At 36.9% G+C, this 27500-nt stretch overlaps 1 long non-coding RNA gene across 1 annotated transcript in view; it reads left to right on the forward strand.

Moving 5' to 3' along the window:
* Positions 1–27500, forward strand: part of LOC135220335 (uncharacterized) — a 455532-nt gene that overhangs the window by 265206 nt on the left and 162826 nt on the right. The gene's annotated exons all lie outside the window — the stretch shown is intronic.

The following is a 27500-nucleotide window of genomic DNA, read 5'->3' on the forward strand; positions in this document are numbered from 1 at the left end:
AGAAAAAAAAACACTTCCAGTAATTAACTTTGTTCCGTCTTTCCTTTAACCAGGTGGGAGAATGTGTTTGCCGAAGGCCTTTAGCGGCTGCCTTCATCATAAACATTCCCCAGCATGTGGAGGCTTTACACGTTCGTGGGGGGCGGGGGATTGGGGGTGGAGTGGAGGGGCTCTCTATTTAATTAAGAGGATAGACCCCTTTTCAGTTTGTGCGTGTTTCCCTTCCTCTGTAGGCTGTCTACAGGTGTGATGTTTCTTTTTTTCCCTTATTGTTTTAACCTTCAGGTGGGTCTGTCTCTTTCTCTCTCTCTTTCTGTTTGCTTTCCTCTCTCTCTCTCTCTCTCTCTCTCTCTCTCTCTCTCTCTCTCTCTCTCTCAGGGTGCTCACTATATCGTTCTTTCTTGGTGGCCAATCTCGTTCCTTACCTGCGCTTTCTCCATTTGTTACTAAATTATTTTCGCCTCTCTCTCTCTCTCTCTCTCTCTCTCTCTCTCTCTTGGTTTGCCCTCCTTCTGCATACTACTCTCCTTTTCTAACGTCCAGTCTTATTCCTTACCTTTTCTCTCTCCTCGTCTCATTAACTCTCTCTCTCTCTCTCTCTCAAATGACGGCAACCTTTGCACAGTGCCTAAAACCGCAGGTCCGTTGGTCTTCATAACGGAGTGTTTGTACAAACTCTGCTTTTTCTCAAAATATAAATATCTATAAAACTGCTTATTACTAATAATGACATCATTTATGTAACACTGCGATGGGGAGCTCCCTTTTCCCTTACGTAACTATATTCTGAATCTGTTTTTTTCCGTAGAGACGAAGTTGCAATTATCGTATTGATCTGAAACACTCATTTGCAATGTAATTATCGAAAATCCATTTGCTAATTTCCTTAAATAAGGCACAGGGATTTTGTTATCATTAAGGAACTGCGTGTTTAGGACTCTGAAGTTGGTAAAATGGTCATAATGACATTCGACCTTCCTTTCTTTGCCTGTATAACTTTAATGTTTGAGATTCAAAACTGCATAAGAGTCCACGAGGAAGAAATGTTATTATACAAACTCGATGTGTTTTTCTCGATGAACACTCAGCTCAGCCTTGCAATTGTCAGAGCTTGGTGTTTCACGAATGATTTTATCCGTTTTGAAGCACTTTATGCAACTTTTATCATTTTACCCTTTGGAAATATGGTGTTTTGGCAAAGTATAGAAAATGCAATTTTTCCATTTTTTTTATAAGCAGCGAGAGGGGTATATAATCTCTAACTTCTTGTTTCATAAAAGCATCAAGTGCTTCTCTTCTCACCATCCAGGATGTATAGTGAGAGGGACACAAACGTGATATTTCGGTGAAACAGGAAGTCAGTGATAAAATCAGCGTCGATGCAGATAACTATCAAAATTGAAAATGTGCAGACTCGACACTTTGCCAGAAAAAGTACCGAAGTGATTTCCTCTGCCAATATTCATTGGGTTATTGAGTTAGTTAGTTTTATATAAACTGATTATTTAATATCCTAAATGTTTCAAGGTCAACAGAAACTAGACTCGTATCATACTTTGAACTGAAATACTGTGTTCAGAGCTTACAATGATTTGGAATCTGAACACTGAAACCAATCACAGGCCATGTTTGATCATTTCAGAAACTAACAGACATTTTGAAGTAGTGAACTGATAGGCCCGGTTTCGTAAATTTAGATATTTGTGTTAAGTGATTTTAAGAAGGTTAAAGAAACCTCCTTTCAATGAATGTCAGCTCACAAATATGAAATATATTTAACAAACCATGTTCAACAGTTCATCATATCCCTGTAAGACAATTATACTTGAGTCTTTAATGCCCAACATATACTGACAAAACAGTCCATATTCACTCAATTTTGTATAAGAATTATGTATCAGAAATGATCAGCACTGAGGCTGTAAAGCCTAACTGATTAAGTTAGAGAAAGCCTCCTTTAACAGCGAGAATCTGAGCGCATAATTATAACTGTGGAATACCTTCGCCCACCATCAGCATTTCCCTCGAGGGCCATTTTTGGGCAAAGAACAACTGGGGCCTCCTCGCCAAGGATGTCATAATCACCACTACCTACTGCATAGAATTATCCGAAGCACCAAAGGAAAGCTTTTCAAAACATTTGCAAATGTAGCATAGATCCCATTTGGGAAAGCCTGTTTCGTTCCTTTAGCCCCCCTGCGGATGTGTCGAAATAGAGAGAGAGAGAGAGAGAGAGAGAGAGAGAGAGAGAGAGAGAGAGAGAGAACGCTCTCCCGTGCCATTCTATTCAAAGGAGGTATCTTTAAGCCCCCGAATTACCATAAGCCCTCTTGGAGATGGCTTAAGAGGCGTCCCTTCCTCAGATACACGGAAGCTGGCGGAAGCCTCCGGTATAAATTTCAATGGAATTTAGATAAAACCCTTTTGTCCTGCCACTTCTCTTCCCCGAGTTCTTGCATATTATTAATGACCGATGACAGAACGAATGTTTTAGAACTTCACGTGACAGTTGTTCACCTGCGCTCTACATAGGTGTACTACAGCTGCGTAGACATTATCCGGCACTTAGAAAAATAAGATATCGAACTGAAAAGAAAAATAAGATATCGAACTGAAAAGAACTATAGCCACCTCATATATCATTTCAACCCTGATATATAATTCACGGGAGTATTTTAGTTAAAGAGTAAATAAATAGGAATATTATAAAACGATTATTAGGAGATGGCATATGAATCTGTATTGTTTTGGGATCAAAATTTTTTTTTATTATTAATGGGTATGGTGCAGGGTTTAAGGTAATGAATACGTAAATAAATTAATAAGTGGCTAACTGAATTATTGTAAAGCATGAATAATATATAAAAAAAGATCAAATTTTAAGAGGGGCAGGTAGAGGAAACCTGTACAATTGAGCTACATTATTACTATTGTTATTATTGTTATTAATTTTCAGAACATGAACCCTATTGAAATGGAACAATCCCACAGGGAAATTCAAGCTTCCAAAAAATATGTCGTTCATTTTGGAAACAAGTAACTGAAATTAATATGAAATAAAGAAAAAAAGAGATCAATTATTAAAGAAAAAACTAGATAAATAGATAAAAATAAAAGTAAATTGTTTATATACAAGGAAAATGATTTTAGGGTTGTACTATGTTGTCCCTTAGTTTGTACATTAGGAATGTTAATCTCATAAATGAGGAATAAGAGATAAATGTCAGAGTAACCGTTTGATTAGGACAGGGATGAAAGAGAAAAATGAAAACTGCATCTGCTCCAAATGGTTTAGGAATGACAGAGAGAACGCGATAACAGATTGGGGCAAAGAGGGATCTGTGACGAATGCAAAATAATAAAGATAAAGTCAAGCTAATTAGATTAAAAGCATTGTGAAAAACTGGAAGGGTGTATAGGAAAGATAAGTAAAAATCAGAAGTACAGATTAGGTAAGATGAAACAGTTATATTGAGAAAATGAGAGAATATAAATAATAGATAAGTGAAAGAATTTAGACTAAGTGAAAACAGTGATATTAGTGGAAAAAACGAATAGAATTAGGCGATTGACACTGTGAAAAAAAGGAGAGACTAAAGAATATTTCAAAAACGTAAGTGCAAATCAGAGAGACAGGCCACGTAATTAGAAACAGGTCGTAAGTCGATATGTTTTAGAGAGAACGAAAATGAACAGTGGGATGATGCAGGAAAATCTTAAAAATGTAGCTTGCTTTCGCTAAGTGTAAGAAAAACATATGAAGAAAAACGATGTAAGAACTGGTTTTATATCAAGGAAAATTGAAGACAATGAATGTAGCTCGATGGAAAATTTCCAAGTTAATATTATTTAGGAATAAGGAAGGGAGCAGTTCTGACGCAAGTGAAGTTAAAGAGAAAAGGCTGGAACGAGAATTAGGAAATATAATTACGCAGACACATGCAGCTGTAATAAGGCAAATGGATTACAAATCAAGCTAATTAAGGCTTAGGAAAGAGAATAAGATATAAAGGAAAAAAAAGGCTACTTAATGAAATGTAACGTAAAATGAAAGAGAAGACAATCACTTATGATGAAATAATCATTAAAGAATATAAGAGAATTTACATGAGTTATCTGAAAAACCTGAGAATAAGATAAAACACAGGATCAGAGAAAGAAGGTAGATAGCAGATAGTCTTAAGAATAACTTGATGGCGCTATCGTTTGAAAAACTGACCGTGGTGGTAGCATCTTTGGGGCATCAGGAAACAAAAGTAGCATCTTTGGGGCATTAGGAAACAAAAGTAGCATCTTTGGGGCATCAGGAAACAAAAGTAGCATCTTTGGAGGCATCAGGAAAAAATCTAGCAACTTTGGGGCATCAGGAAACAAACGTATCACCTTTGGGGCATCCGAAACAAATGGTTGCAACGTGTTTAAAGTGTCGGTATGGGGCTTTTTAACTACATGGGTCACTGTTGAATTCCAGTATCGTGATTGCTACTATTAATAATCAGACGATGAACCATATTCATAAGGAACAAGCCAACACAGGGTCCAGTGACTTGAAAATCAAGCTTCCAAAGAATATAATGGTGTTCACCAGAACGAAATAACAGAAGGTAATGGGAAACACAGAAAAAAGAAGAGATCACTTTCTAAAAAAGGAAAAAGAATAACAAATCAATAAACAAAAAGATAAATGTGTCTGGAAATATTTAAATACGAGGTGAATTGTATTAGACAAAAAGACATTCAAATCGAAAAGTAGATGAAAAAAAAATAAGGGGGCAAAACTCAGTCATTGTAGTAACTGGAAATTAAATAGACGGTGAAAGGAATAACTAGTTAGAAAGAAGCGTGAAAGTCATCTATGAACAGTGGTTAAGGTTCATTGAAGACTTGTGATGTAACTATTAAATGGGGAAAGGTACATACACACACGCATATATATATATATATATATATATATATATATATATATATATATATATATATATATAGAGAGAGAGAGAGAGAGAGAGAGAGAGAGAGAGAGAGAGAGAGAGAGAGAGAAACTTTCCTGAAATATTACAAGCATTAATAATGATAATATTATAAAAATAATAAATATAAGTATAACGAATTCTTGGAACAAATCACAGTAATCCAGGAACACTAGGAGATAATTCGGTATGACCTTCTGTTCCCGAATTACGTTAATTGGACGGCACGAACCTCATCATCGAAGGGAGCCGAAAGAGAGAGAGAGGAGAGAGAGAGAGAGAGAGAGAGAGAGAGAGAGTACATCTCATTATCATCTCGAACATTGTTACCCCATGAGGTGATATGGCCGTCGTACTCATGAACATTTAATTTAGTCTGGTGTTAACGGCGGAGCTGATTACAAATATAATCAAGAGCGAATTTTTATATTGTCGAAGGATGTTTTAAGAAATTTAAAACAAAATAAGTATTATTAATGAAAGTATATATTTAGCTCATTTTCTTTTTAGAAATATGATTCTCACTTCTTTCTTATACACAAACACGGGCAGCAGATGATAAATATAATAAACATTTGAATAACAATTTCCTCTAATTCATAATTGTTATGCATCTCATCTAACAGTGGAAAATGATGTCTATAAAAATCTATTTCCCTCTTCAGTGGAATGCTGAAAATTTGTGGTATGCGGTAACTTTGAAATATTATAGTTTTAATATAAAATGGAGTGGTTTGATACGTGAATGAAAAATGTATAGGTTTGGCATTTATAATCACACGAAGGCCAATTTTAATAAGGCGGAAGAAAGAGAATATGAACGGAGGTACTGTAAAAAGAAGGAGAGGGGTTGCGGCTAGTGGCAGAAGGGACGCCGCAAAGAACCTTCAGTAATGCCCACAGTGCACAGCCTGAGGTGCACCGTGATGGCACAAGTCCCTTTGGGAGATAAGTTTAGATGGAACTGAACAGTTGGAAAATACTCTCTAAACACTCTGATGTATGCTTTCGTTGTATATTAATAATAATAATAATAAATTATAATAATAATAATACTAATAAATCACTACATCTGAAATTGGCTATGCACACTACTCACAGATAGAAAAATGATTGAAGGGGAAAGTCAGTCAGTATGGTCACATACACCAGAACATAAAACAAACAAACACAGAGGAGCAAAGGTGTAACTAACTGGTTTTCGCAGAACACAGATGGGGAGAGAGAGAGAGAGAGAGAGAGAGAGAGAGAGAATCCCTTTGACGAGCTTCCCAATTGTTCTGTAGAGTCGTCTAAAGTCAACCTCAAAGAGTTTCTGTGTGATACGGCTATCCATCTGTCCATCCCTCTGGCGGCCTGACAGTGAAACAATTTATTCCGCCCATTCTGATTCTCGCTCTTTTTATTTTTATTTGCCACTCTCTAGCAGGCACCTTTTGAATGGTCTGAATCGTTTGGACGGCGGGGATAAACAAATATGTCGCTCTGTTGCGCGAGTCCTCTGTAAAAAAACGAGTTTTATCGTTTTAAGGATGGTATGGGACTAGTGATTTGCTAGTGCTCCACCACACATCAAAACAAATGAGGACGGCCACTACCCAGGTTTTCTTTTCTTATTGTTCAGTCAATAGAGTCTTGAAATATTTATGAAAATCCTCATTACATACATTAACCGCATATGATAAACCACAAGAGAACATAGGCAGATAATGACTGTCTCTGCTATTAGAACAAGCCGTGATCCGACCTGTAGCTTACTCGGGACGCGTGCTAGATTTTCCCCTCACGCATGAATCGTACAACATTATATTCCTGACTTAATGTGAAGTGGCCTTCGTAATTAATATTCATACTTTAGTACTACTACTCATACTAACAAACGGATCAAATAAAAATGACACAAATTAAACGCGTTCATATAGTCTCAATTATAAGTGGAAACACAAATTGAAGAGAAAAATAGCCTCTAAATTTATTACACCATATAAATTAAAACATGCTAAAATATATGGTCAAATAGAGCCTTGTTTCACCAACGGAAAATAAAATAAATACTCATTATTTTATTAGAAATAATTTTTCTTTACTGTTTAACATGCACATTATTTATTTCTTTACATTTTCATTCTGATAAATACAACATAAATATCCTTTCCTAAAATTCCTGCATCTTTAACTCAACACGAAACACTTTATTCAGACCTTTTTAGGCTCTTCAATAGGCCTTTCCTATCCCGCCCCCAAAGAACAACACCTAAGTAGTTTGCAGGCTTACTCCCCGAGTAAGCAAACATATCTTGAATACCGCACAAAAATCCTTAAAATCACTACGCACAGGGCACGTTCTTTGCATGTAGCTATGGTTGTATATTTATATAAATTCCATATTTTGAACGATTTCCCAATGAATTCTGCTATATACTTCGATATTTTAAGCCTATGTCGAAATAAAACTAATTTCAAAATGCTATTTATCAGTCTGTATATTTCCTTATATTCTACTAACGAGAACATTGAATTCCTAAAGAACGCAATTAAAACTATAAAGAGAAAAATGCCAAACCCATTTGTTGTCATACTCAGATATCAATCAAACTTATTCCAAGCTTGAATTTAATCAATTTTGGCTTTGAAAGCACACACGGCAGCCATAAAAGCTCCCCACTATACTATGGTCCCGCTTTCCCCCAGAGAGAGAGAGAGAGAGAGAGAGAGAGAGAGAGACTTCAAAGAGTGATGCTCAGCAAACTCGTATTGCACTGAATACTCGGGCAGACTTCAGAGATAATTGTCTCCTCTCGGGAATCCTAGTCCTAGGTTTGGAATCAAACGCAATTTCACCACCGGGGACATTTATTGCTATACAGACTTATTTAACGTCCGCTGATAACTAATGCTTTCATAGGCGTTTTACTTACCAGATGAAATTAGACGTTACCGCGATATTGACTAATAACTGCAGTGAATCAAGTGCTTCAATTATAACAGGAATGTTGAGTAATTTATGCCAAAAAATCTGGTCGTACTTTTCGTAGCTAACGAACTAGTGAAATTTAGCATTCATCAGATAATGGAATATATATATATATATATATATATATATATATATATATATATATATATATATATATATATATATATATATATAGTGTATGTCTGTGTGTATGTCATTTATACACGACTGACTTATGTTTACAAGAAATAAGCCACAAATATTCATCTGACATTCCATTATAAGGTTCGTCCGTTCTTATTAAGCCGCATTTAAACAATAGAGGGACATTCGTAAACAAAAAAAACTTACCATCGTATTACCAGTAGGAAGCGTTTACTTCGCTAAAGTAGTAAACTTCGAGAACATATTATGCTAAAATGACAACGTTTAAGTTTTCTACAGCTCTTCGTGACTGCTGGCGATGAGAAAAAAATATGTACATGATCAAAATCGATAATTACGCTCATATCACGGGTAAGTGAAATCCATGAGAAGACAATTATTGGTAATAATCACAGCGAGGACTGCAACAACAGATAACATCAACTGGCAACAATTCTACTAACCTCCAATTTCGTACGTGACGTTGGTACTTGGTAGTATGGTACTGGAGTGACTGATCGAAAGTGTTTCCGTGTGTATCGTTATTTGTAGAGCTTAACGTGTTTTATTTGAGTACTGTGTCCTGTTTCCCACGTTTTACTGCTGTTAGAAGATTCCTTTGACTATGGTAACAGTGTTTCAAGCGAGACTGATAATCCGGAAGTGTGGCTGCGTATAAGATAAGCCAAAATGATTGAGTGGATCTGATCCAAAATGTGCTGAGTAGAGCAAGGCTGCCATATATGGCCGATTGTTTCCGCTAAAACTAACGACGCTTTAAGAGTGAAATTTGTCCTAAAATATTACCCTAACGGCTTTTTGATTTTACTCCGTCCAAATATATATTGTTAAATGTTGATATTACTTTAAAGAATGAGTTGAGACGACAAATTTATTAATTAACTGGCCAGCCTATAAGGCATATAAAGTTAATAATCGTATAGTTTAGTATATCCAGTTGAGGCGTGCCACTGGAAAGCGTATTTCACCAACTCTAATTTATCCTATTGCACTGATAACATGGAAGTATGAATGGCGTGACTAAGCAGTTTTTATGAATCTGTGTACGATCCACACTAAAAATAAAGCCGCGAAGACCATGATGAATTTAATGCAGATACCGAGAAGAAAGCTTGTTAAGGGCGAAAATAAATAGCAGTAGAATATGACTGAAGGATTTTAAATTTATGTAGGCCCTAGTCTAAAGTAATGTACTGTGGAGTTACCTTGACGTAGGCTGCCGCATATTACTATGGATAGATAATACAGGAAAATGCCACCGAATATTTGTTATACCCCGTGAAGTCAAGAATATCACTAAGGAAGCTTAGCCTTTTCCAAGTGGTTACAAGATATTGTATCTAGATTTTCTATACCAGATGAAGTCCGCTATAGGAAATTGTTAATATATAAAGAAAAAGGATATATCGTAATCAGTCTACATTCGAGAGATTTTTCATGTTGTGCTACGGTGAGTACTTTCCATTTGCTAGGCCCTATGTCGAATACTTCAAGAGGTAATTGAAGCTTTATATAATTTTTTTTAATGTTCAACCGATTTACATTGCATTTGTTAGGCTACTTCAGTTGTCTCTGAGTGGATTATATTGAGAACAATTCGGGAGGTTTCACTTGATAGGTTTTTTGTTGCTTTCTGTAGGCCTGTATTGCGTGTGAACGGAAAATTTGGAGCGGTTGAATATAGGTTTTTTGGGCCACCATGGCCAATCGTATCTCCTACAGATATTAAAATGGAGAACTTAACTTTTACCCTTTACCGGTATTGTTACTCTGCCCAGTAAACCTATATGGTAGCTTCCTTGGTACCCCAGGTAGATTATTATAGAACACGTATGTAGATTTTTTTTTTTTTTTTACTTTTTAACAAAAGCAACCTTCTAAGATGATATCCAGTAATCTTGACAACATCAGTATTTTGATCTATAGGAGACAAATTATTGTTCAGTAGCAAACCTTAAGACCAGGACTTCTACCTCAATTTTATTTCATTTTGCTGAAATGGGATCCATTTCTTGTTTCTGGGATCCCCGTAGGAATAAATTGGGGTGTCTTCCGTAAACTACCTGAACAGCACTTTGATATTTCACGCGATGAATATGACTTTCATAAATGTGGATAGTACCACTTTCTTTTATGCTAGTCGTCTTCCCAGTACTCATTTAATTATCTTGTTTAAGAGACTTTTATATTTTTTTTTCAGTAAATAGAATATAGGTATATGAATTCAACCCAGGAAATGTCGCACTGACAAGAAAGCAAGTAACAATACTTGCTGAGAGATAATCGGTCTAAATTGTTAATTTTCTACAAAGGTCTTCATCACCAATTTTTTACCTTTTGATAGGATTATGACATAGTCATGGCATAAAAAAGCACAGCAGAAATGTTTTCAAATCCTCTCTCTCTCTCTCTCTCTCTCTCTCTCGGGACTTCAAGGCTGGCTAAGTGCAGTAAGGTGTGAAAGGAATTAGGTGGCGTGGTGTGGACCTCTGGACTCCGAATGTCCAACAGGCGATAGTTCCCGTTGAAACTCGTTACGTAATCTCTGTCCGACAGGCCGTAATATATATTTATTATGAAATAATTGGCGCTACATCAGTTTTATACACTTGTATTGTTGGCGCAGCTGCAGCCTTCAGTGTCCGAGCATTCGTGGAATTATGTTATTGAAACTTTGGGTTGTAAAATACACAGAATTACAAGGCAAGAAGCGAATCGAGCAGATTCGTGCAAAATTTGATGCGGAATATATCTTGGAATATTATTGATATATTTTTTGCACATAGGCCTACCTGGATCATTAAATATGTGTAAAATACGTACCACTTTTGTCAGTAGGTGTTCTTTATAAGCGCATCAAAACCGCGCACGTAAATATCCAGTGAAACTAAGCTGGCTCACCGCCATTAGGTGATGTCACAACTCTAAGGAGAACACCTTATCACTTTCCACCTTAGACTAAATAAATATCTGTAACATAACAATGACAAATACATTCAGTAGCCTGTAAAGACCAACCATGCACGATATGCTAGGTAACTTTCACAGGAGATTACGACGAATAAACATGAAATCGAAAAAAATTAATTCCAAGAATTTTTATATTTGACACTTTAGTATACGTATACATTTCAGTAAACTCCAATTCCACAGCTACTGTTCACATTACTCACTTTTAACATCTCTTTTCAGGAACTCTAGAACTAAAGATGTTATTCGAAAACATAGCCAACATAGTCCTATACCATAAGCTAACTAATAGGAACGGATACATTCACAAATGTTTTAGTTTGACAACTATTAATGTATTATGCATTAAGAGAAATGATCGAACTCTAATGACGCTTTTAAAGTTTTGCTTAAAGAAGAATCCTCAAACCTTCATGTAGTTTTGCACACACACACACACGCATAGTGCCTCAGTGACGTTGTTGATATGGTGTTTGCGTTCCACCTCGGTGGTCGCAGGTTCGATTCTCGGCCATTTCATTGAGGAGTGAGAGAAGTGTTATTTTCTGGTGATAGAAGTTCACTCTCGACGTGGTTCGGAAGTAGGGTTGCCACCCGTTCTGTAAAATACAGATTCGTTTCTGTATTTAAGAGTGAGATGCTGCGTTCTGTATTGAACCCAATACAGAACCCGCCTTTGTTCTGTATTTGGCTGTCAGAACATCTGCATCCTTTGGATGCAGATGAGGTGAATGAACAAGAAGCAGACGTCATTCAAGTATACCTTCTTTTCTGTAACAACATATTGTCCATCTTTGAAGATGTCGTCAAGAAACTTGAAAAAAACGAAACAACTGTCATTGACCTCTGCCCCATTATGAAGGCTTTCAGGAACAAGTTCATGCAAAGAAGAAAGGATAGTTTCTATGGCTACCTGACAAAAGTAAAGCTGCAGCAGCTTTCTTCATCAGAAGCAAACACTGCAAACGCAGATTTTCAAGCATTCCTTAGAACTGCCATTACATATGTAGATAAGTGATAGATAGACTTTTCAGAGGAAAATTGGCTGTCCTTCCTCCATCCTCTCTTACTCAAAACTGAGATACACTTTTCTGACATGGAGAAACTCGAATTGATCAGCAGACTCAGCTGTATGATGAATTAACAGTCATTAATGTAACTGTTTAAAAGGCTAAAGGAGGGAGAAGACTGAAGTCCAAAGGCACAGCTGCCAGGTGGATGGCTGTCTTCCAAACCTCTGACCAGACTCCCCTCCCTGCAGCAAGGAGCAACACAAAAATATTCATGGAAAAAGTAGGAATCCTGGGTAATGACCAACATGCTTGGTGTTATTTCCTTGATTCACTGAAAATTTTTATGATGTTACTTTTAAATGGCTATTTGTATTGTAGTTCAGCAGTGGAATGAATCCTGTATTTTCTTTTGTATATTACTGAAAGAATAAAAATAAACTTGAAGGTATATAATATAATATCATATTTTTTCATTGTGTCACAGAATGTCATTTTGTTTTGAATTTCTATAGAATTGTCAGTTGTCACTTCAGTGATAATTGACAACCTCAGAAGCAAGCTTCTAGTCCTCATCAAATATGAAATATGTCTTCCTCACCCTCATGTTAGCTGCACAAAGGCTGAGAATGCTCCAGAAATAGGACACTTTCAAAAATTTTCTGGGAGCTCACAGCAAGGACCCTGAACCCAGCTGAAAAGACTTGCTCTATTTCGCCATAACTTTTCCTCCTTATACAACTCTCCCGGTATATGTTCTGTTATTTTTCTGAGCTCAAGGTGGCAACCCTATTCGGAAGTCACGTAAAGCCGTTGGTCCCGTTGCTGAATAACCACTGGTTCCATGCAACGTGAAAGCACCATACAACAACAACAACACTCACACGTTTTTTCTATGTGGAACTTCATAACATCGCCCTTTCTCTTTAAATATATTTAGGAGTGTTTTGTGAAAGTCTGACTTTGAACGATATTTCTAAGGGCATTAATCATGATTAATGTTTGTGCTGGAAGATGAAATGTTCATGTTATCGGTCTCATGAAAATCCTCGTGATAAACAGCAGTTTTCGTACTATAATTCGGCGCTGTGTCCCTGCCCCCCTAACACACACCCACACACAAACACACACACAGGCACACGGTCAGAGATAACAGCGCGACTGCCAGATATCTCCAGCCATCCTAAATTACAGCACTATCCATATAGAAGTTTACGTAGGCTTTGAGAAAAATACAACGAAAGTACGTTTTAGTTCCTTGTGTGCGTGTGTTGGTGTGTCGATTGGTGGGGACTGGGGAGTTGTTCTTGGGGTGAGGATCCTGTTGATAGTTGGTTCAAGATGAATATATCATTCAGTGGCCTGGTACCTTCCTGTGTCTACGTGTTGAACAGTACAGCAAATTGATTGTAAAAGGAGAAAAGGAAAATAATGATACCAATTTCTGTTGTAAGCAGAAGACGAGCTGACCACAGCCATGTTATAACATATTGACGTATTATTATGATATAAAGTTAAGTATATCTTAGTTTTACCAGACCACTGAGCTGATTAACAGCTCTCCTAGGGCTGGCCCGAAGGATTAGATATGATAATAATATGAGGATCTTTCTATTAAACAAAATACATATAGTCATTCGTTCCCGCTAACAGATAAATAAGCAGATGGACAAGAGCGAATGAAAACATAACTGAGTCATTGTGGATAATGCTGAAATTATTGCATGTGGGAAATGGGGCACAGGTGTGGTGGGTAATTCGGTATCTTTACGTGACGACGCTTAGTACAGGGAAAAGTGTACCCAAGTCACGGATGTGGCTCATTTTCTCTACGTCACGTTTAAGTACGGAAATTATTATCTTAAATGTTTATATTATTATACTATTTTACCCACATATCTGTAAGACAAATAAATTGTATGTTATTTAATCGTGGATTCGTTGAAGTTCAGCAGTTGTTGCTGCATGACGCTGATTGGTTTAGTTTGAGCTGTTGCCAGCACGGGCAGTTGCCTGTTCTGTATTATTGTATTTCAAATTACTTTGTATATAATTACGTTTTTTGTGTGCTAGTTTTGATAGTGCGCAATTTATATTATGGATAACTTGAAATTAGTTGACTCTAAATTGTGGCAAACTCTCAGTATTGAGCGATGTAGCCTACTTTATTAGATTGTTTGGCTCTAGTATTTCAAAAGGTGTACTTTCATAGCTATATATATTTAATATCCTGCTGCAATGATGATAATTCCTCATGTGTCCAACCTTCCCAGTATCTTTTAAAACCCACTAGCAAATTTGGGTTATTTGGTTGCAAGCGTTTCCCAGAATATTTTAACGTCACATCTCCGGTTTTTTACTCGTCTATATATCTCTCTATCTAGTCTGGTTACTACACTCTGTTTTTTTCCATCTGTCCATCCGCCTTGGTGGTCGGGCATGGTAACACTGCGTCCCGGGCTTTAAATAGTTACGCTATGTGTAAGTTTTAGGTAAATAAAAGGATATCTGGGTGTACATCTGCAACTGAAAAGTGTTTTAATAATTTACTGTATGCGAATTACACCGTTAATATTCGATATAGGATATTATTTAAAGCCCGGGACGCAGTGTTACCATGTGCAAACACCACAGGTGGATGGACAGATGGAAAAAAACAGAGTATAGGTTTAGAACGAGGCTTGGCGTGAGCTTCCTGCCTCTCTTCTCTCTCTCTCTCTCTCTCTCTCTCTCTCTGTATGTATGTATATATATTTGAAACATACACGATGAAATACGTATATACATAGTATCCATAAGCTACCGTCGTATTCCTTTCCCAACCCCCACGTTTTGTATTTTTTTCACTCACTCCAAGGATTTTACGATCTCGGGAAACTTCTCTTTCTCTGCGAGGTGTTGGAAAAGGTGACGGTCTCAAAGCGCCAATGGAAGTTTATTATTTATGAAGCCTGGAACTCTCTCTCTCTCTCTCTCTCTCTCTCTCTCTCTCTCTCTCTCTGTGTGTGTGTGTGTGTGTGTGTGTGTGTGTGTGCGCGCGCTTAGGTTCTTGTATTTTTGTTAGGCCATCTATTTATAATCTTCGCTTTCTCTGGAAGAAAGTTACCCAGTAAAGAAGCGAGAAAAAGAGGCAAAGTCTAGATTACTCTCCGGGAAGTTCTGAACTTCTGTGGCGATCGGCAAAAGCATTCGAATTTACCATTACCGGTTTGATTGGTGCGTTTCTCATTTGTTTTTTATACTTGAGCATTCCGGTGCACATGCTTATGGGTCTGCAGTTACTGACGTTTCGGTAATAATTTAATTCGTTTTAGCTCCTCGTCCTTTTTCATGGTACTATGTGATCTTGCCCTCTTTATATACGGTGCTGTGATGTATTTATTGATAGTTCTGCTTAATTGACATTTGAATGTATAGACCCATAATGATTAGAATCTTCAGTTCCTTGTGGTTTTTTGGTAAAAGGGGATTCTATTTTCATGACGAGCCATAGGTGGGAAGCCAAGATTGACTGTCAGTCAGACGACTGTTGAGTAACTTGAGTGGTTCTCCAGACTTTGATTGTAATTGCCCTGTTCCCTTTTCTGTTTTGTGAAGTTTTTTTTTATTTATCCTTTTGAATTTGGATGTTTAGAAAGCTTTGTCCCCAACACAAAGTCGTCTCTGCCTCGATTAGTCTACTTTTATTGTAAAGATTTTCTATTGAGACAATTGAAGATTAGCCAAGACTCGGGCTTACAATTACGTCTCACTGCCCATTATGAAATTGGGATTTAGTGTCAAACGCTCACTATGTCAATATCTGTAGGCCTACCGTTAAATCTTGCTGACCATTATAAAATAGCCATTCAGTATATGTAGGCCTACTGGTAAATCTCAACGAACGTTATGAAATTGCCTTTCGATATCTACAGGCCTACAGTTAAATCTCTCCGAGCCTTATGAAATTGCCGTTCAATATTGAACGCTTTAGCAATATAGTGATACTCCGGCGTAACAATTGTCACTATAGCACCAGTGCTCTCACACATACCGAGAATTCTGCCGCAATGACTCGACGCCAGGAAATAATTATCCCTGACCAAATGCGCTACGAGCCTCATCCAATTAAGTCCTTGAAAAAACGCGAAATTGGATACTAATGAAAGTTTTCGTCACTGCGCGCACACTCTTGACATCATTATTCGCAGATATTTGTTCGCGGCGTCCGAGAGAGTGAAATCTGACTCCGGGTAATATATACGAAAAAAATTAGAGGAATCTATTAGCTTTTTTTTTTTCTTTCAGGTTTTGCCTCATTCCGTTTGCTAATGTATACAGCTCTGCTCACTCAAATGATCTGGGGTGACGGTAATGTTGTGGTGTTACACCATTTGATTTTCATAGGATGTGTTTATATCTATATATATACAGTTAAAATTTGTGATGAAAATGAACTTATAAGTTGTAAAAAGTTCTTTTTTTATATATTGAAAATTTCAGAAGTTTATTCCTATGTTTCAGAGTTATATACTCGATTAATTAAATTTTTTTTTGTTTTGTTTAATTATTTTGTTAATTTCTACAGTGCACAACACGCGGTGCACTGTAAGCGATTACTTAAGATTATATACAGCGTCCCTTCGGCCCATTGCTGCAACCCCATTTCCATTTACTGTACCTCCGTTCATATTCTCTTTCTTCCATCTTCCTCTCCTGTTACATACATTTAAAACCTTTTTACACTCAAGTTTCCCTTATAAATTTTTGTATTTAGCAATGCTATCTATCATTTGTTTCGAATAGCTTATTGCAATCTTTGATTACGAGTTCATTTCTGTGCTTACCATGATATTGTCACAGCGATAGCGAGACTTTTGGGGGAACTTTTGTTTTTATTTAAATCTCCTTAAATCCAAGGCGTTCACATTTCGTTACTACTTATGGTTTTGCCATTCTCGTGTTCTTTTTACCCAATTACTGTAACTTATACGTATGTAATGTATGTATATAATAATATTTACTATATATAATTATTTAATAATTATATTATATATTATATTATTAATACTTAATATATAATATATATATATATATATGTGTGTGTGTGTGTGCGTGTGTGTGTGTGCGTGTGCCGTGTGGGACACGTTTATAATATATATATATATATATATATATATATATATATTATATATATAATATATATATGAGTCAGTTTGTATGGAGAGAGAGAGAGAGAGAGAGAGAGAGAGTAAAAACAGGATAATCCAAAGCATATTCAGCGCTTGTATATATCTGTTTATTCACAGCAATCATGAAAACAAGGCTTGAGAATTATTTCGACACAATAACATACAGTATTTATTTCGACATATTTAGGATATAACACTGGATCCATAATATTGAAAATAAAATAGCAAGACAAACGAGCACAAACGTTTATTTTATTTTGGGAGCATGTGTCCTGAATAAGTAGCTTGGAGAAAGACATTAGTTGTTAATAAACAAAGATAACAAAAAGCTAAAAAAATTCTTTATTAAGAGTCTTAGAATATTTATACAGAATGTTAACTTTACAATAGATCTTTTATTTTTTTGTAGTAGATTTCCCGTTTCTGATTTTACAGCAGAATGGCATTTTATGGAATGGAGTGTAATAGATAAGATTTAGGCGAAAGACCAATCGCTGGGACCTATGAGGTCAGTCAGCGCTGAAAGGGGAATCGAGGGTAAAAAGCGTTTTAGTGTAACGAGAGGAAACCTCCACCTATGAAACAATATCAGGAGAGGTTGGGAATTAAGCTGGAAGAAAGAGAATATGAACGAAGGTACAGTAAAAAGAATGAAAGGGGTTAAAGCTAGGTGCCTGAGGGACGCTGCAAAGAACATTAAGTAATGCCTACAGTGTTTCGCATGAGATGCACTGATAGCACCACCCTCTTACGGGGAGCAGTTTATGTGGTTAGGGTACTTTGGAAAATTGACTGATCTTATAATTAGTAACAGATTTTGACTGATTTTCTTTAATCTGTAAAGAAGCATATGACCTTCTCAGAGCGTTTATGATAACACAGAGGTCAGGGATGATTACAAACTGAAAGAGGGTATATTTACTCAAATGGGTTATTCAAATACTGATGCTCTGCTTTCCCTCTCGTTTATACATTTTATTTATGTATGTAAATATTGTACTATATATATATATATATATATATATATATATTATATATATATATATATTGTGTGTGTGTGTGTTTTCATTAAGCATCCCTTTCCATTGGTTTCTTGTATTAATCTTCATCCTTCTTTTTCTTCTCATTGTAGCTATGTTTCTGTCACTTTCGCTGTGGAAGTTAAAATAACGCGTGGAATTTCTCCCATCAAGTTAAAAGCTTGTATGTTTTGACCCAATTAAATATGTGTTAATAATAATAATAATAATAATGACGATATGCGACATAAAGAAATTAACCTACATAAATCGCAACCCATCCCTCCCCCAAAAATCATTTTTGTACAAGCTGAAAAATAAAAAACAATATTATATAGTATACTTTATTCCCGTTTTTCGGTGACCTTCCTGAAGCTATGACACTGAAATGTCTCGTCTCCATGTTGACGCGCGTCGTCCTGTCAATGTATTGCCTTCAAAAGCAAAGGCAGGAAGTGAGGCGTGTTTGACACACGTCTCTCCTCTTTGTTATTCCGCCTGGTTAGAGATACTGCACGAGTTCTCAGTGCTTGCAAGCGCATGCAGTTTCACTTGTGTTTTATATATATATATATATATATATATATATGTATATATATATTATATATGTATATATATATATATATGTATATATATAATATATTATATATATATATATATGTGTATATATATATATATGTATATATGTATATATATAATATATAGGTATATATAATATATATATATATGATATATATGAATAAATATATATATATGTATTATATATATATATATTTTATATATATATATATATATATTATATATATATAATATATATGTATGTATAATATATAATATATATGTTTATATATGTATATATATATATTATATATATGTATATATATATATATGTATATAATATATATTTATATATATATATAATATATATGTATATATATATATATGTATATATATAGTATATATATAGTATATATGTATATATGTATATATATATGAATATATATATGTATATATGTATATATATATATATATATATATATATGTATAGATATATAAATATATATATGTATATATATATGTATATATATATTATATATATCTATATATATGTATATACATATATATATATATATATATATATATTATATATATATATATATATATTGTCGCGTACCAGCCGCGATCTCATTGGGTCCAAAGGTTAAAACTTCAATTGATTGACTAGGTCAGTGACCTGGCTCAATTAGGATGGTTTTACAGTAGTATATCTGAATCAATGACTGCGTACGTCCAATGAAAATGGGTGGCAGCGGACAGAAAGTATGATGTCAATTGAGCAATGTGAAAAATATGTAAGTGTTTACATAATAAAAATATGGAATGTTACTCCATATATATAAAAGACTAAAAACTAAAGAGGTCAACCAGATTGCTTGCAGGAATGTGATCAGACCAGAGACGGTAAAGATGACGTATACAACAAAGTAGGCTAAGATAACATGCCGTCACCTGTAGTCATTCAATTGTTTATAAACTTTAGTCCAAGCTTTCTGCTTGAGACAAACACCGTGACCTATAGCTCAAGCGGCCTACGTGATTAGTAACTATGTCATCTGATTGTATGTTCGTATGTTCGAGCTACTATCTGCTTCCTTTATGACTGGTAACCGAGATGGTAGTAGAGGAGAATAGAGTTAGCTATCGTCATTAGAAGACCTGTACCTCTTTACCTAAGCTTTATCATGTAGAGAGAATAGAATTAGCCATCATCATTGGCAGAAGCGATCAAGCTATCGTCATTAGAAGACATGTACAATCATACCTGATCTTCACCATGTAACTTCAGAAGAATATATGTATTTTTATACTTCGTGTTTTCGACTAGAACCTCACATCATCACCGAATCATCATGAGTTTAACACATCGTCGTCATAACCAAAGAAGATAATACCGACTTCGTAATTGATCTACAAACCCCAAGACACTCCAATGAATATGGAAGTGCAATACCAACCGACTTAGCGTAAGATTATCGCAAGTCTAACATTACCTCATAGGGCGCCTTATTATACAAGGCAACAGCCCTAAAAAATATACTAACTACCAAAGTTGTTGGTTTAAAAGGAAACACTAAATGTCCACTAAAATTAAGTATAATTTCAAAAAGAAACAAAAATGCAAGGGATATTACAGGGGCTTCTATTGGACCCCATGGCACTGTAGGCTGCATTAAACAAGTTTACAAACCTATCTAGTGCCAAGCCAGGTACGATGCAATGACTAAATTCGCTAAACTAATTCTAAAGTTAACACTTAGAGTAAAATAAGATTCCTTTGGTGGATCTGATGCAGAACAGCTATGATTACGTAACACTCAAATTAATAGCGTCTATGATCACTTGAAAAGGTGCTTTGTTCGCAACTGTTTCTGTTCAACATAGTTGAATGACACACAGGTAGACACAACAGAACTACCTGTACAATCTGCAAGGATATTCAAAGTTGTAGCTATTGAAACTAGGGATATTGCAAAGAATTTACTTTACTTTTGAGACGCAAGTGCAAAGCAAAACTTCATTAAATTCTGCGTTAGGTTTTAAGCAAGATATTACTCAACAGCTTGACGCCAAGAAACACAACTAGAATCACTCATTAAAACATGACTGTCACTTCGAAGAGAGGTTTATGTCACTGCACTTGGTCACGTTTTCACTGGACCTGGAATTGAGGAAAAAATTCAAAGGGAGGTTTTGAGGATATATGATTGGGAATGAAGAAGCTTGGGTAAAGAATGGGAGCTGGGATTACAGGCACTGGTTTAAATCGAAAATACAAATCTCTAGCCACATTGCCTGGTATGTCAGTGGGCTTTGATGTTTATTGCAGTGTGAGCCAGTGCAGACCTGATATGTCAGTGGACTTTGATGTTAATTGCAGTGTGAGCCAGTGTGGATGATGGCCGAGGTAGCTGGTATCCTCTTGCTACTAATGAAGGGAGTAAGTAGGGGTGCAACTGGATTGTCTGATCGCACCAGGCCATTGGAAAGGAGATTTTGTCTGTGGTGGTGAGGTTGGGATTCGTCTGGAGTATGAGTCTGTTAAAGAAAGGGTTCGTATCGTCTAGTGTGAGCCAAGGCACTGGTCCGGATGAGTCTCTCTGAACTCGAAGGGTGGACAAATAAGGTCCAAGTGATAGCTATGGGTGTAGGTCTATCGTGGTAAGAGCCTCCTTCCACTAATACGGCTCCCTAGACTACTGGTTTATAAGAGTGATCATGGGCCCTTATATCAGTGTCTGCAGCCGCCATCTTGGATGTTTTCAAATGGCAACTTCCATTGTTCTTTTGTCAAAAGGAGGATCCTTCAATTCCCCCAGGGAATGCTGGAAGCGAACTATATTTGAACAGAGACGAGTCTCAAAGAACAACAATAGCGCCTCAGCGGCGTGGTTGGTATGGTATTAGTGTCCCACCTCGGTGGTCGCGGATTTGATTCTCGGGCATTCCATTGAGGAGTGAGAGATGTGAATTTCTGGTGATAGAAGTTCACTCTCGACATGGTTCGGAAGTCACGTAAAGCCGTTGATCCCATTGCTGAATAACCACTGGTTCCATGCAATGTAAAAGCACCGTACAAACAAACAAACAAACAAAACAAAGAACAACAATGGAAAGGGCCGTCAATGAGGAGAGAGAGGTTAAGAGTGGGCGAAGTTATTAGGTGCAGAAAGGATTCAGGTCAGGTCAAGTTAAATGGCCTGTGACAAGGTCGAGTGGTCGCCCGCTGGAGCGGAGGTGTTAATGAAGGCATAGCACTCCTAGGGAATTTTGCACAATGGCAGTAGGAGAAGGTGTGAAGATTTAGTCTTGTCCCAAATTTTTTCCATGAGTGTCGTGACTGAATGCTGGTGGGCATATACAGGTCGGCAGCATCTCTGGGTGGCGTGAAGCCCTAATGACAGCTGGAGGGCGTTAAAAGAGAATATGCAGAATTGATTAGGGAATTAGACAGTGGACTTAAGGGATGGATTTATCACTAAGATTGTCTGAAGGACTCGTTAATGGCGATGCAAATGTTCTCAAAGGATATGCCGCAGTGTTTTTGCTGCCGCTAATCAGAGAATCTTAAGGGGAATTTGCTCGGAGTGGCTGCATGTTGCACTATTGTATTCACAGTGTCTTGAGGGAAATTTCAAACTGCAAAATCTGTGCTAAGTGAAACAAAGCTGCTCTGGGCTTATTTTGACACTTAAGCTGATTTATGATGATATTAGGGGTTCAAAAGGGAGTTGCCTGGGTGTGCATAATTTATTTGACAGTGAGACAAATTACCCTTATTTTCAATGGCACTCCTATCTGAAGGTAAAAACAGTGAGCAAATCACATGGATTTTCTGTACTGAAAAACAATCCACATTTTTCGTATTTTTTAACTTTACACATTCTTTTGGTTTTCGGAATTAAGTGGGGTCACAAATGCAAGTCTTCTGAAGTGACACCTGCAACAACAACCCCCAAAAGAAGACGTTTAACACCCTTATGGGTGTGAATGTCTTTGAGAGACTGAATGCAATTTATGAAACCTAAAGAACTCTATGCCCAGTCCCAAAGAAATATATAATAGTGCAACTTAAAATTATAATTAACTAGAAGTATCGATAAAATTTCCAGTAACTTATATTTAGTAAAAAGGCACAAATAAAAATTTCCTAGTTTCAAAATTCTAAAATTATTAAGTAATTTAGACTTCTTAAACTATGTGTATTCATTCATACAAATATAATGAGCCTGTGATAGGCTTGTGAAAATGCCTGTTCAGTGACTTTGGTGACTGACCATTGCCAGTGCCAGCCCGGATGAGAGATCCAAATGAAAGTGTTGTAAAAGAAAAGCATGGTTTGGGGGGAAAACGAAGTCTATAAGAACAAAAAACAAGGGAATAATAGTGAGTACTTGTCCCTCCTCTGAAATAATAATAATAATAATAATAAGTCTTGTTGAAAAGGATTGCTGCATCAGCTCCATTAATTTTATATAGTCTTCTCTATTTTCCTTATTAAGGATTTCTCAATGTTGCTGAAACTGGCAAGCAACGTGCCAAAGGGGATCGTCAAATCCAGTGTAGTCATATGGATTTGACGATCCCCTTTGGCACGTTGCTTGCCAGTTTCAGCAACATTGAGAAATCCTTAATAAGGAAAATAGAGAAGACTCTATATAAAATTAATGGAGCTGATGCAGCAATCCTTTTCAACAAGACTTGTTTAAAAGAGGGTCTACTCCCAATAATAATAATAATAATAATAATAATAATAATAATAATAATAATAATAATATATGAGACTGCTAGGTAATTGGCCTATATTCATGCTGTTATTATGGTATTTTGGATGTCAAGGTCTGGTAGTAACAATACTAAAATATATGAAATATATATATTTTATTCTGGTTGTATTTTAATATATATCCGGAGACTACAACGGGATTGTAGATGGCGATCTCCGCTACAAAATCGTTAATATAGTATTTTCTTATCATTACTGTATTTTCCCTAATGTCGACATGTTTCGGCCATCTCCCTGGCCATCATCTGGATGTTGCAAGGGACGATCTGAATGGGCATCATTGTTGTTGTTTTAGACTAAGCTGGCCTTATGCCTGCGAGGGCTCTTGCTCATAGAGCAGCCCGTAATTCAAGTTGATGAGTATGTGTGATGGTTAGGATATGATACTTTATTAGTGATACATGGATGTGACGTGGAGGTCATATTGGAATGAAGGATTTGATGGGCAAGGTTGCAAACTCTTTAAACCCTAAGGTACCCCTCAGTTGTAGGGAAAGTGCGATGTAGTGATTGTTGGCAAGTAGGAGAGGCCAACAGATTAGAAGAATGAAAGGCTTGAGTTGTAGGCACAGGTAGCTAGTAAGATAGCTCATGGGGGTCTGAGGCAAATCCTTCTTCCGGTCCTATTTTTTGTGGGTAGTTGTGTGTTGTCTGTTTAGTTTGTTGAAGAGAAAGTGATCTGCATGAGGAGAAGGGTGATGTAGGAAGTTAGTTTCTTTGTTGTTTTGATTACTGTTGGAGATAAATGAAGGGTGTTAGTTTGATGAAAGCTTCCAATGGGAGGTATTTTGCATTTGGTCTGTCTTATAGTTGGGTGATTAGCTGTTCTTTGTGTTGTCTCAAGTTCGGTATGTGGGTTAGGTGAGGAGAGAGGGGAGGTGGGGGCTTCTACCGTGGTGGTGGGTAGGAGCACAGGAAACCTGCAAGTTTCTGAGTGTTTGCCAGAACGTTCTTTGTAAATTGAGAGGCCATCCGTTTGTTCCCTACTTAGCTGTTCTGGTTCTGGAGAGTCTAGTAGGTAGTGTTGTAGCTAGGGGTTCTTCTGCGATTCTTTCACAGTATTTACTTGGCTGGGGGTTTCCTTCTATCCTTTAACATGTGCATTGGTACCTTAGTCTTAATTGATGGACTATGACTGCTAGTGCTCGTGACATATCTTCGGGTAATTCGTGTGGTTGTAGACTTGTGGTGTTTACAGTTCTCCAGATTTTGCATTCTTCTTGTACTTGGCAGTATGTTGTGGCTTTACTTTTCAGTTGAGTGAGTGAGTGACTAATTTTGACACTTATGTTGCTAACTTGTAACCCGCTTTTCGGTGGGGATCAGCTTCCTCATTTCCATGGATTTGTACATGGAAGTTTCTTTCGTAGAATTAAGCAAGGGCTTCTCCTTACCAATATGCAGGGCTTCCAGGAGGTGCAGGTGGCGGTGGTCTGGAGCTTGATCGATAATTTCTGATTATGGGCAGTCCTGGCATGGTTGAATATTGCTCCCTCCTGGGCGTGGCAGGAAGATATTTTCGAAAGGTGCATCGTGGTCATACCGATGTAAGTACCAATGCATCCTTGGACGGGGCAGGAGTACCGGTATACCACATTGGTTTTCTTCAAGGGGTCCTGCTGCGTAGGAGGGGTTGGATTATTCTTCATCACCAGGCTGCTGGTTTTTCTACTTTTTTAATAAATAATCAGATGGATCGTCTTATCAGGATTGATAGGGCAGACGTTTTCTTTGATGATCTTCTTAAGGGCTTTCTCCTCTTCCTTATCTCTGGACGTGTTTTTTTGCCATCCAAGATAAAATTTGTAGCATGTACTCTCTCTCTCTCTCTCTCTCTCTCTCTCTCTCTCTCTCTCTCTCTCTCTATGAGACATTATTTCGCTAGTTTCCGCATCAAAGCGGCTATGAATTTGATCTTACCAGACATGTCTTTACTGAAACATCGCACGTGAAGTTTTTTCTTTCACACACTTAGCAAAGTCAATCGTCGCAGGCTAGCAACTAGCGGCTACTGATTTTACATGAACAGGCTACCAGTGGCTATTGATTCAACACATACAGGCTACTAGCGTCTGTTGATTCTACATATACAGGCTACTAGCGGGTATAGATTCTACATATACAGGCTACTAGTGGCTATTGATTCTACACATACAGGCTACTAGTGGGTATTGATTTTACCTGTACAGGCTACTAGTGGCTATTGATTCTACACGTACAGGCTACTAGCAGGTATTAATTCTACGCTACAGGCTAATTGAGCTATTGATTGAACATCTATAGGCTACTAGCAGTTACCGATTCTACACGTACAGGCTACTAACGGCCATTGATTCTAGAGGCTACTTGCTGCTGTTGATTGTACATCTTCAGGCTACTAGCGGCTACTGATTCTTTACGGAAGTCGGGAATTCAATTAGAGAACCTTAACGCGAGAATTCAGACCTAACGACCTGAGTCGTCCGGATTCTCTGCCTCCGATTACAGTGGGGATGTGGATCATTCAAGTTTTTGACAAACTTCACTTTTTCTCTTTTTGTACAGCATTTTATCGGTGGGCCTCTGCATGAGTTTGTCAACTCTCTCTCTCTCTCTCTCTCTCTCTCTCTCTCTCTCTCTCTCTCTCTCTCTCAATAGATTGTTCCGTAGAAGAAGAAATGAAAAAAAAAGAACGACAGGTGGTGGCGGGGTTGGTTGTTATTTAAGAGATATAGTTGTAGTGTTTATTGGCTGGAGTCTCTCTCTCTCTCTCTCTCTCTCTCTCTCTCTCTCTAATAAAGTAGAGTTTATCTCACATGACATATTTCCTTGTTTTCAAGGTTAAACTATCTAGTAAGTGCTCTCTCTCTCTCTCTCTCTCTCTCTCTCTCTCTCTCTCTCTCTCTCTCTCTCTCACACACACACAATATTTCGCCTGTTTTCCTAATCCAAGCTGTTGAATATGAGCTTACCAACAGACGCCATTTCTGGAAGATGACGTGAAGTTTTTAATTTTACATACTTATGAATAATTATTATTGTTTAAAGCTAACCTGTATGCGAGTCACTTCCTTGCTAAAGGAAATTGTTGTTATTTTCTTGAAAGTAACTTTTATTTTCTTTGCGAAATTAAGTCCTTCACTATTCATTACCAAGTTGAATAAAATTATTTTCAATGGTCTTTATTATCTGTTGAAAGTAGAATTAAATAAATGTATTCCTGTCAGAATTAAACATAACCTTCGACGGATATTTTTACACAAACCGAGGCCCCAAAATCATGTATGTATATATTTACATTATGTATGTATGGTATGATGTATATATATATATATATATTATATATATATATAGATATATATATATATATATATATATATATGTATTCTATGCTGTTATTATCTAAACACGAACGATATTTTAAGCTTCAACGTTGATAGTCTCTCTCTCTCTCTCTCTCTCTCTCTCTCTCTCTCTCTCTCCATCAGCATCCGTCCATCAGCCTGATGATATCGCGTCAATCAAACACCATACCTTTTAGAGAGAGAGAGAAAAAAAAAAACCAACCAACGTCATGTAACCTTCACAGCTTGCATTCCCTCTGGGAGAGAGAGAGAGAGAGAGAGAGAGGTGAATTTGAGGCGAGGGACGTATAGGTAACGAATATGACCTGACTGATAGGGGAGTACGAGTATACTATGGGAGTGGAAGATACGGAGTCTGTAGACAACGAGAGGAATGTCTGTGTTGCGCTGTCCAGTAGGCCTTTGCATTTGTTTATCAGCAACTGAATGGTCCAATAGATCACAGCGCTTTACCTTTGGGCCTAAGTTCTAATTTCCTAAACAGCTGCCATGTCTTCAGTTGCTGATGGAACGGTGCTCAAGATTTCCGACCTTTTGTGGATCGAGACTAGAAGATC

The sequence above is a fragment of the Macrobrachium nipponense genome, chromosome 1 (assembly GCF_015104395.2).
Source record: "Macrobrachium nipponense isolate FS-2020 chromosome 1, ASM1510439v2, whole genome shotgun sequence".
Taxonomy (NCBI): Eukaryota; Metazoa; Arthropoda; class Malacostraca; order Decapoda; family Palaemonidae; genus Macrobrachium; species Macrobrachium nipponense.